This window comes from Thamnophis sirtalis, unplaced genomic scaffold (assembly GCF_051295495.1).
Source record: "Thamnophis sirtalis isolate CommonGarterSnake01/CBP01778 unplaced genomic scaffold, rThaSir2_p1.2 scaffold_3, whole genome shotgun sequence".
Lineage (NCBI taxonomy): Eukaryota > Metazoa > Chordata > Lepidosauria > Squamata > Natricidae > Thamnophis > Thamnophis sirtalis.
In genome coordinates, this window is record NW_028261383.1 from 70,137,391 (window position 1) to 70,154,391 (window position 17,001).

At 35.7% G+C, this 17,001-nt stretch overlaps 1 protein-coding gene across 12 annotated transcripts in view; it reads left to right on the forward strand.

The window, feature by feature from the left end:
- IQSEC1 (IQ motif and Sec7 domain ArfGEF 1) overlaps positions 1-17,001 on the forward strand; it is a 307,267-nt gene that overhangs the window by 175,791 nt on the left and 114,475 nt on the right. Inside the window, exon 1 of one of the 12 annotated variants that reach the window (XM_014057969.2) lies at positions 1,023-1,043. The exons of the other annotated variants lie outside the window; for them this stretch is intronic. The gene's annotated coding sequence lies outside the window, so the exon portion shown is untranslated. Of the gene's footprint in view, positions 1-1,022; positions 1,044-17,001 lie in introns of those variants that run through there. 12 annotated transcript variants of the gene reach the window in all.

The window sequence follows — 17,001 nt, forward strand, 5'->3', positions numbered from 1 at the left end:
ACACCTTTAGAAAAGGTTATCCATCACTAACATACGCTATCCATACATAACACGTATGCAATAATGCTTAAAGTGCAACATTTATTTCATTATTTTAGATTGATAAAATAAATCTAAAGATTGAATTATCAGAATAACACAGTTGGAAGGGACCTTGGAGGTCTTCTAGTCCAACCCCCTACTTAGGCAGGAAACCCTACACCATTTCAGACAGATGGCTATCCAACATCTTCTTAAAGACTTCTAGTGTTGGAGCATTCACAACTTCTGGATCAAGTTATTCCACTGATTAATTGTTCTAATTGTCAGAAAATTTCTCCTTAGTTCAAATTGCTTCTGTCCTTGATTAGTAAATACAGGTTTATCACTAGTTTGTCTCTTTCTTTTCATTTAAGCTTTTCCTTTTGAGTAGCTTTTCAATAACAGACTGCCACTTCTGACTGTTATGTTATACATTGGGAGTGTAGATAGTCATTCCTGCAATATGTGTTCATATCCAGCATTGGAATATTACTCATACTTTTTCTGGCACAGAATTTCATTACTTTAGACAAAGGTGTTGGGGTATTTACACTATTGCCTTTGCATGAATTAATTGTGTTTCCTATTCATAAAACAACTGTGGTTCTAGCAGATAATGTTCTGGAGCCAGAGAAATAAATAACCAATAAGTTAGTTCCTTAGTCATCTGTACCAAGGATTTGTTACTTTCCAAACAGAGCTGGATTTTCTACTTAGTGAATAATGTAAATACTAAAGAAGGCAGTAATTTGAGATCTCAGATGAGAAAACTGGATTCCCTCCGTGAGTTGCAGAGTTTAAGCCAGCAGACATTAGGGAATCATTGTGAGCTCATGAATCAGAGCTTGACTGTCTCCTGAAATTTGGCTAACTTTTGCTCTGCAACTGCTAAATGTGCTACTTTATTAGGTTCTTCAGAACAAGTGTGCTTTTTCCAGCACTTCTGAGGTGGTCATGACGGGAGATGGCAGTGCAATGTGGAATCTAATGTGGAAATACTGCATTTCAGTCAGGACAATCAGGTACTGTTTGAAAATTACAGCCTGTCCTGTGGGCTCAGTCCGTTTGTCTAGGGCTATGTTCCATTTGGTTGGCTTTCTGTGCACTACAGCAAATGCTGACTGAAGAAAAGTATTATTATTTTCCTTCAGTTGTGCTGGGGGTCAAACTGTGTTTTAGCCCTAAAAGTTTAACTCTTTTGTATGGATAGCACTTGTAGTATATGTGACATATATTCCACCATTGCTTTTGTTTACAGGCACTGCAAGTGAACTTTGTAGGATATAAGTAAAACCATAGGAGTAACTTAATCTATTCCTTTGAGCAGTATTGTCAGAGTCTTACTTGATGTTCTATATGTCTTTTTAAAAAAGATATCCATTTCAGTATAGCACTGTACTGATCCTTTCCTTATTCTTCTCACCTGTTTGTTATACTGTATGTTTTTCTAAGCTCTGTAACTTTGAAAGAAGCTGACATGAGGAAGGACACCATTAAGCAAGTAGTTGTACTGGCTTAGGGAGTTTCTTCCTTATTTATTTCATGCTATGATTTCTTTTCAGCCATGGCGTGTGTTTTGCATGGGATTTTTGTAGCCGATACTCTCAAGGAAATACACGGTCTAAGTAAACTCTGTATTTCACACTGTATAGTCTGGTTATTTGCGTGACATTTATTTCACATTTGTTTAAACACGTAAGGGGCTTTAAAATTTCACTTTCAATTCTAGAGGGGGGGAGAAATCTGTTGTATCTGCTGATCCCAAGGGGTCCAAAGGGCAAAGGATTACTTAATATATAAAGTAGGATTGATTGCTTGGACTTTCCATAAATGTAAAGAATAGTTTGGGTCACCATTAGAAGCACTACTGGAGTGACTATGGAATAATAAAATAGTTTCCATTATCTTATTAAGAATATTAACTCTGACCTTCAGGATATGAAAAAAATATACTCTTAAATATATGCACAAAAAATAAGCAGCAAGGCGGAAGTAGTGAGTCACATACAAGTAAGTAAAAGCACTGCAGATTTAAAGAGGATTGGTATTTGTTTATATAGCTGACAAATAACTATTTCTATCTTTGCTACAGAAAAGAAATATAAACGTCGGGACTAAATTTAGATTTGCCGTGTTTTCAAGTATGGTCATGTTTCAGCTTTGCCCCTATTATTGCATTCCAAACTAATAATCTTGATACAAATCTTTAAATGTTTGGAATAAAGTGTTAGTGTGAAGTCATGTGCCTACTGTGAAACAGCACTGAAGTTAGCTTTTGCTTAGAGCAGTGTTTTTCAACCTTTTTTGTGCAAAGGCACACTTTTTTCATGAAAAAAATCACGAGGCACACCACCATTAGAAAATGTTTAAAAAAATTAACTCTGTGCCTATATTGACTATATATAAAGTAATTTTCCCACGGCACACCTTACACTATGTCACGGCACACTAGTGTGCCGCGGCACAGTGGTTGAAAAACACTGGCTTAGAGAAATGTATTCAGGATTCCCCCATGTGATAAGAATTATAGACCCTTAAAGCAGCTTTGTTAATTGTCTGTACTTTTCTAAATAAAAATATAAGATAAAACCGCAGATAGGCTACCAATAAGCTGCAAATGAGATCTAACCCTTTCTTCTTGCCACTTTCATAAATCTCAGCCTACTGGAGCCCTGAACTACTCACCCACAACACCCAGCCTTGGGGTAAGCTCTTCCCACATTGGTTCCCCTTTTCCTTCCCTCCCTCCCTCCCCATCAAAAAACTTTGAAATTTTGTTTTTGGATCTAATCAAAACAAACTAGCTCAGAAATTAACTAGTATAGTCAGTTTAGTACTAGAGATAGACATCCCTTTCTGTCTGAGTTCAGGTCAAGAGTTTTAAACATGTTGAATATTTAAATCATGCCAGGAGGTCATAATTTCCAGATAATCATATTTCAGGAAAGGATACAACTTGATAATTAACTGTCCATTGCTGTAGCCACTTTCATTTTCATCAATACTTTTTCTGTCTAGAAGGACTCAAACTTTCGTTAAGTAGAAGCATTATCAGTTACAGGAAAAAGTATATAATTGTACAAATGAAATCCCTTCATGTCTTGTATGTAAGAGAATCCATTGTTTTCATCTGAAATGTAGTGTCCATAGTAGAACAGAATTATTTTATATTATTTAAATTAGACTGAAATGATGATAGACTCGTTTGCCTAGCCATACTATTCCAAGTCTCCTTTCCTTGCAGGCTTTCTTTCCTTCATTTAACTGACTCCATCCTATTGATTCTTTCAACTATATTGGACCTCTTCATGCTTCTCAGGAAGCACCAGATTCTGTTCAAAGTAATTCATCCATGTATTTAATAAATTTCAGTCCGTCATTCTGTTGACCTCTCAGATGCTTGCCAACTGATATTTCATTTTTCATTCTACTGATAAGGAGAATGTCTTGAAAAATCCCTTTCATTTATTGCAGTAAAATAATCAAATTATTGTCTTAAATTATTTTCTTACACTAGAGAGTAACTAATGATAATGTCTCTGTGTGTCTGCCTGGGCTCTTTAAAATGTCAAAAGAACTAGTTGGTCCTTAGAGTTTTGACTTTTAAGGTTACTGTTATGCAAAAAAACAATAACTGTTGGGTATAAATGATACCTAGGACTACATGAAATGCTTCAAATTTAAAAAATAAAATTCTTCACAGAATTTCTATTGTATGTCCTTGTGGTGCTAGCATGCCAGTACAAAAACAATAGTAAACACTGCCAGGAAAGGGGTAAAATCAATTAGATATTGCATTACCAATGTTTTTAATAGTAAGGCCTGAAGTAGTTTGTTCCCAAATTTGGTTTAGTGGTTGGAAAAGTAGACTGGAACGTTCTTAGTCAACATATTCACTACCCACAGAGAATAAATTGCAGGGTTTACAAGAGAGTAATGCATAGCTTTATGCTTGCATCTTAAAGTTCAATTTTCAAGGAATGAAAGAAAAGATTTGATGGTTTGCTTTCAAAGCTTTACACATCTGGAAAAAGTAAAACATTGTTCTTTCATTGTGAGATGTCATGGTGCTTTCATCATGTACAGACTTTTTCCATCTTGTTTCAATGAGCAGTCTTTCAATTATTGTGTTTCGTTTCTGTTGCAAACAATATATTAGCATCTTTCTACATAGTACTGGCTTCAAATTTTACTGATAGAAGAGAATATTTGTTAGTCAGGGTTGAGCTGTGGGGTTCTTGGTGCTCTCTGAGCTTCATTGTTTTCCTGCAGACGTTTCTGCCAATTATTTATTATTAAAAATAAATCAGAATACATAATTTGTATATTCCTATTGGAGGTATTGGGAGAGGAAGAGAAAGAGGAACGGCTCTGAGAACTTTTATTAAAGAAACTGGCCAAAACCACTATGTTGAGTTTTAACATAAAGTGGAATGATTCCCATACTGAGTTCTGCATTTCTGTTTAGCATGTGTCAAATATATCTTTAGAATACCTCTGTTTTTATAATCAAGTACAAAACCAAAAACATTGAGTCTGTGTTAATATGATCTGCATAACTAGGTCAATGAAAGCAGTGTTAGCACTTGTGTCAGAAGGAGCTGGAGCACAAAACAGCCCAATGGCATTTGGAGCTAAAATAACTTTCCCAGGTTCCTTTGTGTTTTTGTGTAAACAAAAACAAGAAAATAAGATATTATCCAGCAACCAGCTTATTTACAGTTCTATAGTTGCCCTGCAAACCTTACAGTTATTTTTTTTTAAGTGAGGTCACAACTCACAAAGGCTTTCCCATCTCAGAGATAAACTAAAACAATGTCCAATGTTTTAATGTCCTATTGTAGGGTGGTCTTAGAACCAGATGCCAGGATATTCAAATTCCTGCAAGAAATTGACTTGTGACACATAGCGCACTGTGTGCCCCTAAATTAATCTGCTGTTACCATATATGGTAGTAACAGTCAGCCGTAATGAATGTTACCAACAGTGGTGGGTTTTAAAAAAAATAGAACCTCTTCTGTAGGTGTGGCCTGTTTTGTGGGAGTGGCTTGCTGGCCATGTGACTGAGTGGGTGTGGCCAACTTGTAAAATGTGGTGAAACTCACTTAACAACGTTCTTGCTTTGCAACCAAAATGTTGGCTCAGAAACTCTGGCATTTGAAGCATGCAAGTCTTAAAGCTGTCAAATTACAAGACCCTTGCACCAACCCTTTAGGGAAAAAAAACCCAGGGGTGTTCAAACTTTGCAGCTTTAAGACTTGTGGACTTCAAGTCCCAGAATTCCTCCTCCAGTCATATTGGCTCAGGAACTCTGGCATTGAAGCACACAAGTCTTAAAGCTGTCAAGTTACAAGACCCTTGCACCCCTAACCCTTTAGAAAAAAAACCTCAGGGGTGTTCAAACTTGACAGCTTTAAGACTTGTGGACTTCAACTCCCAGAATTCCTCCTCTCGCTCTTCAGCTTGATGATATGGAGGGAGCTGGAACCGGTTCTAAATGGCACTGTAGATTTGTGGAACCTCTTATATAGAAGAGGTTAGAACTGGCAGGAACCCTCCCCTGGTTACCAACCAAATTGCTTTAGTGCACAATGGTGAAGACTGCCATGTTGATTTTTGTCTTAGGCAGCAAAAAACCTTTTGTTCCAGCATTGATAGACTGATGAAGCATATTTTAATTGTCTTATTGCCATCAATAATATTTGAATTGTTTATTTTTGACCATGCTCAAATCTCATTGAACTCAGCATGATGTGTCAACATATTTATGTTTAACTCAACTTTATTCCTGGATTCTCTGTGGTTTCTCAGACTTTTTAATGGATTCCAACAGCCTTCAGTTCTCTGAAGATCTGTACTTTCAGGCAGCTGAAATTGGCATTATACTGTGTAACCCTAGATGTTAGAAACCTAATCTAGTTGGACAAGTTACCAAAGCAGTTTTATTATTTATTTACACCATGGTTTCACAAAATGTTTCTTAATGTAGAAGCAAAAGTATCAAGAGACTGGTAAACCAGTATTGAGACAAGAGTTATTTTCACAATAACTCTATGGTATGAAACTTTTGCTCACTTTACTGCTGGTCGTCCTCTTTTGCACTTCCAGAATACAAGTATTTATGCTGACACAAGACTGTTATAATTTTCAGCAATTATTTCAGGAAACTAAACTGCACATACTGTATTATTGATGTTGGTGACAATTAATGTTATTAAAGTTGCTGTGATTCAAACAAGAATAGGAGAATGTATGCACATGTAATATGTTAGGCATCTTGATGAAGTGGCATTCTTAAGAAAACTGGCTTTTAAATAGTTGGTAAGTATGGAAGTACCTTGTTTACTATATTTTTATATAGTAACATGACAAGAATCTTTTTTTAATCTAAAAAATATATATTTGATATGTTTTAATGATAAATAATGATCTTTTTTAATAGATAATTGTTTCTAATATGTTATTGTTCATATTTGGAATTGTGATACTAATCTGTGTTTTGGCCTTACTTCCAAAGAAAACTGAAATTTTTACTAGATAAATCTTTTACAGAAATTAAATACATGAAGTTCAGTTTTCCTATTGAACAGCCTATAGGGAAATCTGTCAATTTATTGCATAATAATCTTTATTCCCTTAAATACTTTTTATTTTCTTGCATTTTTACAAACTTTGGAAATTTAGAATGTATTTCCCTCTTGGCATTCTTAATAGGAATGTTTTAATATGCTTCATTTCGTATTTCATTATATGTTCTGAAAATGTAGGCATCGTGGATTATTGAATGAAAATAGTTTTGAATTAATTACAATATCATCTAATCCTTTAAAAAATTCTGACATGCGGTTGCACCTTTAAATGATTTATTTTATTCTGTCATATGGGGTCACTCTGTGATGCTTTTATCCCATTAACAACAATTTGATCATCTTAAAAATGCTCTACATTTTTAAAGAGCATGTTTCTATAATTAATTAAAAAGTATGAATGCTTTCAAGTACTCTCTATATACTTTGATATGGAAATGAATTAGGAGGCAGTGTATGAGAAGCAAATTATATTCCCAAACCCAAAATTCACACTTACATCCTAAATATATATATTATAGAATACATTTATCTGTTTAAAACAAAAAAATAGTTGAATAAATGTATAAATAATTTCTTTTGTATGTTATCCAAAGATCTCCAGGCTCTCTTTTGTTAAGAAACATTAGTTTCATGCTGAAGTCTTGAATTATTTATAGTATTTTAGTACATATACTTTAACATACAAAGTAATTTTCATACCTAAATTAGTTTTTCACTATCTAAACACCCATTGTTATGAATATTACTCTGATAGTTATAAAGTTAATATAAATTAATATGGCAACATATCAGTATTCTATAATTTAGACTTTAAATATTAATTTTACCATTTCTGGGGCCATATGTACAGTATATATGTATGACTATTTTAACACAAATAAGTTTAAAACATAAAGCAGTTTATCATCGCAATCTTTTTTAAAGGGCACATCTTACTATTTCAAACAGCATTAAGAATGTTGTTAAGCCAAGTTGTGCTATTGCCTAATAATTAGAAATAATTTTCCTCAAGATATTAGAACCGTGATGGCAAACCTATGGCACGCATGCCGTAGGTAGCACATGGAGCCATTTGTTAGGGCACGCGACGTGTTGCCCTGTCCGTTCCAGCACGCATGTGCAGGCTGGCCACCTGACTTCAGCCTTCAGTTTAGGCCATTTTCCACCCTCCAGAGCTCTGGAGGGTGAAAAATGACCCTCTGGGCAACCTGGAAGTCCACTCCCAAACTTTTGGGTTGCCTGTACGGCTATTTTTCACCTTCTGGATGCTTCAGGGTAGGCTCCGGAGGGCCTCTGGGGGGTGGGAGAGTCCATTTTTGCCCTTCCCAGGCTCCTAAAAAGCCTCTGGACCCTGGGGAGGGTGAAAAACGGGTCCATTGCAAAAAAACGGGGTGGTGGTGGCTGGGGTCATGCACGCATGTATGCGGGTGGTCATAGAATTATGGGTGTGGGCACACCTGCCTGTGACCCCCCCTTGCGCTCCCCCCGCTTTTGGCATGCGATGGGAAAAAGGTTAGCCATCACTGTATTAGAATATTCAAAGGTTTGCACAAATAATGCTTATTTTGCTAGTGAATTATAGATAGATAGATAGATAGATAGATAGATAGATAGATAGATAGATAGATAGATAGATAGATAGATAGATGATAGATAGATAGATAGATAGATAGATGATAGATAGATAGATAGATAGATAGATAGATAGATAGATAGATAGATAGATAGATAGATAGATAGATAGATAGATGATAGATAGATAGGATGTAAATATAGATGTAGATGTAGATATATAGATATAGATTTTGTCAGCGTTTGGAACACCTTGTATAATTATTTTTATAACACTTTGATTTGTGTGTAGCTCTTGAAAATGAAAATGAGCAAAACACATGACACAATCTCAAAGATAGCTTAAGGGTGTTTTTTTTCATTTATAGTATGGGTTTCTCTTTCTTTGAAGCTCAGATCTTGCTAATAAAACAATTTGGACAACAAACACAGTCCAGCCATGGGTCAGGTAAAAAGTTCAAATCCCAGATGGTCTCTATCTGCATATAAGCTATCTACCAGATGAGTCCCCATCATTATGTATTTTTCCCAGTGTTAAGCCAATTTGTTACAGTGATCAAATATTTATGAGTCTTAAAACTCTCACTATGATAAATTCAGTCTTGCTGAATACCATTTGGATAGATTTTCATGTATATGTGAAGCTAAATTGTAAGTATTCCCTTAAAGTTTTTTTTAAAGTACCATATTAATAAATAAGCATTCATAGCACAAAGCCTAGTGTTATATAACATTATGGAAAATCAGCTAAATTGAATGAAAGCCAACCTTATTATTCTATTTATAACATTTACTAAAAAGAGATGAGAGCATATTTTGTATTTAGAATCAATTAGATGTATGTGTGGTGCAAAACTGTTCCCAGTTTATCTCCCTGTTAGACACAATTACTTCCTATAGCTTTCTTCCAATCAGTGTGAGTAAGTCTGGAGAGAAAGGGCACATCGTGCAAGCTTTAGTCTTTCCATATTTTAATGGGAAATACAGTTATACTTGTATTCCCATAATATGTTTAACATCAATGATTTAAGGTCATTACAGCTGAATTATTTAATATAATACTAATTATATTTAGTAAAAACCCAGTTTATACAAAAAGCGCTTAGTGTTAATTCAGATATTTGTACTACTCCAATGCACTAGGCATTCAAAAAAGTACTATTGTAAAACAATACAATGCATTTAGATTTCTGACATGTACTATAGTGCCATCAGTAAGAAGCATCTTTAAAAGAAACCTCCATCGACATGAAAAGATGCTTAGGAATTGGGTGAAATTGAAATTTAATCCTGCTGAAGCAATGTTGTGATCTGCCTCTCGGCAGTTTGATTTTAAATATTCATTATGCAGTATCTGATTACAGAGTTTTCATCATGCAAGCTATATTAAACTACTCAAGGACAGAATCTTTTCTCTAGTACCCTTATTCATTTTATTAGCTATTTTTATGTTAAAGGATAAGCTGAACAAGTCTCAACAAGTTTTTTTTCCCATCTGTATTTCATTTCATTTCATTTTTTATGAAAGTACTATTTTCCAAGAAGCTTGAATAATTCCCAAAGTGCTAAACTCTGGAAGCTAATTAAAAGTAATCTCCCAAATTAATTTTAGAAGCAATACTAATTGAAAATAAAGACAACCATTTTTTTTATCAGTGTTATTTTAGGCTTTATATTTATCCCTGTATACCAGAGACAAATGCTCAGTAAAATGAATAAAGATTTCTCCAGGTCACATTCCATTCCAGGCGAGCACATAGAGACAACCATATAGGGGTGTTTTGGGCAACGGCAAGAAAGCTATTTGCTAATTACCTTCTTACCAGTCTTTTGACTTCCAAATCTCACCTAGTTTTCCCAGATAACAAAACCTGACCCTGCCTAATTTCCAAGACAAGACAAACTCAGCCTTATGCTAAAATGAACGTGAACTTTTCTTATAGTTGATCTCTTTAATAGGACTTTAGCTTTTAATTTGTGGTGTCTATGGAGATTCCCAATCATCTAGGTCCTAGTTGTTCCAAAAGTGCTTTTTCCAAAAGGCAAATGGATTTTCTTGAAAGAAAGAAAATCCAGTTGCATTTTGGAAAAAGCATTTTAATTTGTAGCTTTTCTTTCCTAATCCTAGAGTCTCAATATTTTAAGAGAACGATTCTTGCGAATCAATACTTATGTGCTAAAATAGTAACATTTATACAGGTAGAATAAAGGGAATAAAGAGAAATAAAGGGGAAATTGCCATGTGAATATCTTGCTATGACAAATACACATTATAGCTAGTTTTAAGAAAGGAAAAACAGCTTTGTATAGGGCAAAATACATAAAAATATCTCAGGGCACATGAAAAATTAATGCTACAGTATTTATTTCCTAATTTCTAGTTGCATATTGTTTGAAATTATTAAATTACTTGTAGCTCTGGCATATAAAATGCAAGCATTAGTTAAGCATATGTTGAGAAAAGTCCTTACTTGTCTCATTTGGCATTTCTTCTGACTTTAATTTATCTTATTTGTTTTATCATAGGTTTTAGAGAGTTTACAAGTAGTACTGACAATTTCCTCTTTTCCTTCACCTTTCTGTATCATGTCTATAAGCATTTCTATGAGAAAACTGATGATATTCACGTTTAAAGTTGCAAAATTCCCTTCTATTTCAAGATCTGCCAAAATTCAGGCATGAGTGTTTCCGAAAAACATAATTACATTGCTATTCAGTATAACCTTGAGCTATTGTGAATAAGTTACTGATTGTGTAACTCACAGACATTACATTTTGATGTTGCACATATGTATTTTAAAGCATAGATGTAGTTTTTACATCATTTTCCAGTCTGGTCTATTATCCTGCAATTTTCTTGTGATCTGCTAGCCAAGCCGTACCCTGCTCATTCCTAAGCAGCTTGGGGGCTCAGCAAAATACCCTTTATGTATCCTATGTTTTAAATGTGAATATCATGGCTATTCTGAAGTGATTTGTTGCACCACATTAAAGCATCCCACCAGGACTTTCATCTTTGGGATATAAGCTATCTCATATATTTTTAAAAAATGTAAAGAAATTAAAGAAAGATAGGTGTAGAAGAAAACAAGTGATCTTTTTAGTTACATAAAATAAAAATTATTTTTCTCCTTTTGTTAAGCTTTTTTCTAGCATCACAGTATAACAAATATATTATTAAATGCTGTAATACCCATATTTATTGTATATGTTTCATTGAGTAAATTAGTTAAGTTACTAAAATTATCTATACTTATGATGAATATACTGTATATGAGTATAATATAATAACGATGAAGGTTGGAATGAATGTTTGTGTGTGTGTGTGTGTGTGTGTGTGTGCGCGCGTGCGTGTGTGTGTGTGTATAGTAGATTTTCACGGGTACAGGTGACCAGGCCCTGGTCACCTCCCACATGGATTACTGTAATGCAGTTGTCATGAGGCTTCCATTGAAGAGTATATGAAAGCTTCAGCTGGTACAAAATGTGGCAATAGGCAATTTTATTCAAGCACCTAGATCACCATACATTACACCTCTGTTCCATATGCTTCATTGTTTCCAGACTCATTTCAAGATGCTGATAATGACCTGTGAAGCCATAAATATAATTGAGCTGGATTATTTGAAGTACTGCCTCTCCCCAATTGCATCTCCCCATCCCACCACACATCCAGCAATAAGGACGTGCTGTGGGTCCAGTCTACAAAGGAATGTCATCTGATTGGCTTGAGGATAAACTTTTCTGTCACAGCATTCACTCTTTTATTACCCCTGAAGTCAGAGTGGTTCTTAACTTGCTGGTCCATTGGATTTGTCACCTGGCCAGGAAAACCAGTCATGTTTGTATGTCTCATATATTGCATGACTTTTTAAAATGGTTATTGTTTTTAAATGTTTTAATAGATTTTGTTATGTTTTTTTGATATTTTGTTATATTGTTTTTATGCTTTTAACTTCATACACCACTTACTGTAAGTCACGTATGTGAGCTGAGTGCCTATATAAATCTACCAAATAAATCAATTAAGGAGGAGAGGAGAAACCCTACACATTTAAAAATAACATTACAGTGATGACACTCTTTAAATAAATTACAGGACACTCTTGCAGAGAACACCCTGACAGCAATAGATATTTGACTCAGGAATTTTTATCTTAATGAATCTTGTTGGCACGACTTTCCTGCTGGAAACTTGTTATAGTATAATAATATTTTGATCCACAAAGAAGAAATTTTACATTGTTTTTACTCTTAGAAGAAATGCAGTTCTTTTCCCTGTATAGTGTGCTATTTGATTTGTAGAGAATGGTTTTACACACATGCCATTTTCCATTTAGAGACCTAAACCTAAGAAAGTAGCACAAATGTGCTAACAAAACTAAGAGCAATTAAACCTAAAATAACAGATTGCATATAAATAATATTGTTTACAAAAATATTATACTGTATTGGTTTATCTTATAACTATAAAAATTAGTTATTTAGTTAATTCATTTGGTGGCAACTTAACAGTGGTGGGTTGCAGGCAGTACGCTCCGGTATGGGCGTACCGGTGCCTGCCCGAAGCACCAGGTACTGTTCTGGTATGGTGCTCCGGAGGGCCCACCTGCCTGCCCGTGCTCCTTAACTGTCTTTAAACTCTTTGGCGCTTCCGCACGTGTGCACAGGTGGTGGAGAAGGAAGCTATTATAATGTATATCATTTAAGATTGATGTTACCGTATTTTCCGGACTGTAAGACACACTGGAATATAAGATGCACCATGATTTTGAAAAGGTAAATTAAAAAAAAAACATTTTTGCACTCTGCAGACCTCCGCACGCCTCGTTTTTTACAAAAAAAGGGGGGCATGCAGAGACTTTGGGAGGCTTGTAGAGTGCTTCTGGGGGCTGGGGGGGCAAAAACAAGCACTCTTTTTTTGAGGGAAAAGGGTGCGTCTTATACTCAAAAAAATACAGTACTTGAAGGCTATTTTACCTGGGCTGAAAAAATCTAGATGATCCATTAGATAGCAGGAAAGGTTTCAGTACTAGATTCTGAATCTCTCTGTTGCCATCTACTGTTCAGATAAGATATAGCAATAACAAGCTGTTTACTGAATCAGCATATTACCCCCAACAATCTGGAATTCCTAACTACAAAGGAATTCAAATTCAAAGGAAGTCACAGTGGTTCAGAACATGCATGGTTATTTAGCACCTTTCAGCAACTTCTTAGACCAAAAACATACTTATATATCAATTCTATTTTTCCTTTAAAATATGCATTTCTACAAAACAGAATGTTTTCAGTCTAATTTGCCCATTGGGTTATCATTTTAGAGATATCTCCTTACCTAAATAGAGAAACAGGATGGCCAGAGATGGATAGAAAAGAAGTGGATATTTGACTTCCTGTAGATTTCCCAAATGACCTTCCTTGTGAGAAGCATTTGAAATTAATTTTGTCAAATTTCCTCCCTCATTCCAGTGTGTCCTCAGGGATCACCTCCCTCCATGGAGGAAGAAAGCTCCCCATCAACCATTGTCACACACACCCCCAGTGCCAATCCTACCTTGCCAGCAAGCATCTGAGTCATTCCCTCATTCTTCCCTCACTACCCACCAACTAGACCCTGGCCTCCACTTTTATCAGGCCATCCTCCAGTCATGGAATGATGTTAGAGACAGTCGAGTATCTTGAATACTGCTCTCAGAAATCTGGATTAGAAAACTTCCAGAGAGATAAAATTGAAAAGCATTCCACCTGAGAACTGTAAAAAAATAAAATAAAAATAGAGATCCCAATAACAGTGCTTCACCTTACTTAGTGGTTGAAGTATATGAGACCTACCGTATTTGATTTGGTTCACTTTTATATGCCAAAAGAGTTGTTCGTATCCTAGGGAAGGCCATAATATTACAAAATGCTTTGCTTTAATTGGAGTTTTGATCAAAACTCTCAATGAAATGACACCTCATTTTAAATAATGGAGCAAAATGCCTGCTCTTCTTTAATTGCAGTTCCTCCTTCCCCCGTTCGTGTCAGAGGCACCATTTAAGTTGTTTCTGATATGAAAGGATTAGCCAGTGAAATCATTGTTGCCCGGGGCATTCTTGTGGAGGCTGCTTTCATGTCCCCATCAAGGAGCTGGAGTAAACTCACCCTACCATGCAGCAGCATTCGGGTCTTGAATGCAGGCTTGCTAACCTCCAACCCAGTGTCCTAACCACCCTCTTTCTTTAATTGGAATGATAAAATGTGATGCCACAGCAAGTTGGATCATAGCCAATCCACACTGAACTATAGAATGCTAGTTTTCTGTGATCAGATTTATAGACATTTGCACAGATGAGGTCTTCTTGAGGTTTAATCAGTGAGATTCAAAGAGAATCTTATGTCTGCATTATGTCTGAATAGTGACATATTTCAGTTAAACAGCAAGATGTCTATAAAACTGTTTTAAATAATACTACAGTAGAACCATCTTTTATACTTTTAAAATTAACTACTTGGTCTATTTAAAAAGTAGTGCTATGATCTATAGAACATGACATTTGAATAAATGTTAGTTTATTTAATTTTTTCTGTATGAGTGTGTTCTTCAGCATAATTTCCGTTACTTTGTTATTAAAGAAAAGTACTGGTTGTACTGGTTGTAATACTTACTAAATTGAGTTTTACCAACAATGGCAAGAAATAAATATGTGAAACTTGCTAGATTTGGAGAGAGTATCACAGATTTGTTTTGACACTGCAATTTTAGTGTGTTTTACATTATCAAAGCATTTGAATCTACCTTGTGGAAGAAAGGTCTTCTCAGCCTTCTCCTCCAGCACTTGCAGGATGGCTGGCTTAGGGATTGCCCACAATAAACATGAACTATGTAAGCTGGAAGGCCTCCGCTGCACAACAAAGGGACCATAGGCGGAGCCTCCTGCCGCCACTATTACCAGTTCACCCGAGCCGAACCAGGAGCAGCCCACCTCTGCCCTAGTTTGGACAGCTTGGCACACATTGCAAGATGGCTCATAGCATTTGAAACTTGCATTTGCTGAAACATGGAAGTGTTTGGAACCATGCTCAGACAAAATCTCAGCAGAGCTCTGAGATAGAGAAAAGTAAAGCAACATGTTCATTTCATTCATCAAGGTAAACTACCCATTGTTTTGTGAAAAATATTGCAATGAGGAGGGGGTGATGGAGTGATTTGTTTGAAGCTTTATGAAAGCAAACCATCCCTTTGAAGCTTCATATAATCCTAGTATCTGCCTGTTCTAAATAAATAATTGAGTATTGAAAAAGGAATAGACTCTGAAAAGGAGAAAATAAATTTCCACATATATATTTATTTCAGCTATGAATAAACACACACACAACACACAAATACCTAAGTGGAAAAGTAAGTAAGTAAATGGCAGGTGTATTTTTATGGATTGTAGTGAAACTGAAACCTGACAGGAAAAAATGAAGAACCTGGAGAATTTCAATCGGTAGAAGAAAATACATGAATAGAAATAGTAGTGCCCTATATATATAACAGAAGGGGAAATAATAAATTCAATAAAAATGTGTATGGCATCTATAGAAATATGCTTGAAGTGAAATCTATGGAGAAATATGATTTTTTTTACAAAAAAGTAATCATGCATATAGTGTATCAATAGAAGGAACCTCCCAAAAAGAAACAATTATATGTTTTTGTTTAGTGAGTAGTATATTATAGAAGAATATACATAGTCTCAATTCCAATGATATATCATTCTAAAGCATAGACCTTAGTACAGTGGTGGGTTTCCATTCTTTTTACTACTGGTTCGTTCATGTGTGCTCGTGTGTGCTCGTGACACTGCTCATGCACAGAAGCTTCTGGGTGGGTGGGTGGAGCCTCCCACCACCGCTACTACCAGTTTGCCCAGGCCGAACCAGGAGCAACCCATCTCTGCTTTAGTACCTAAAAAAAAGTTAGCTATGGATGTTAGTCATCTCCATGGCAGGCAGGGCCGGATTTAGATGAAAAGAGGCCCTAGGCTATTCTAGGGCTTCGCGTCGACGGGGCGCCTACTGGGAGTGGCCGCGCCTCTTGCCCGACCGCCAGTGCTGGGAACGTGGGCGGGTTCCCCAACTGCTGCGGCGCTGGAACGATCTTAACCAATACATTTTTATGTTTGTTTATTAGTCATATGCATAGAATTTCTCCTTATTTTCAGTTCAGTGTTTTAGTGTTCGCTGTTTTTAGAATAGTGTAATTTTAATTTTGCTAATAATTTGAATGTAGGCCCCTCTTGATCTTGAGGCCCTAGGCTGAAGCCTAGTTAGCCTATAGGAAAATCTGGCCCTGATGGCAGGACATGAAAATATCTAAGAAGAGATAGTCCTTAACCATTCAAAGTTACAACAGACTTTAAAAAAACTATGTATAACTTGTCCTCAAAATTATGACTTCCTGCCGTGGTCACATGATAACATTTCAGGCATGAGTAATGAGCAGCTTATTTGGGTCCAAACAATAATGAGTAATCACAATGGGAGTAATGTGGCACCTCTGATAAGTGCTATTCAGGCTTATATTTTTGGTGGTGTGAAGTTTCTCATGTTAACTATTGGGACGTTCTTCTTGGTAGTGGTAGTAATAAAACCAATAATAATACAATAATCTGGTGTGGTTATTTACCCTGAATTCTACATTGATAGGGTACAGTGCAAAGAATCCAATTAACTTCAATGGATAATACAGGTCTATAGCAAAGCAGTTGCTCCTTGACTTAGAACCAGAAGCTCAGGTGTTGAGTGAAGTGGTTGTTAAGTGAGATGCCTTGGGACCATTTCACTCAAC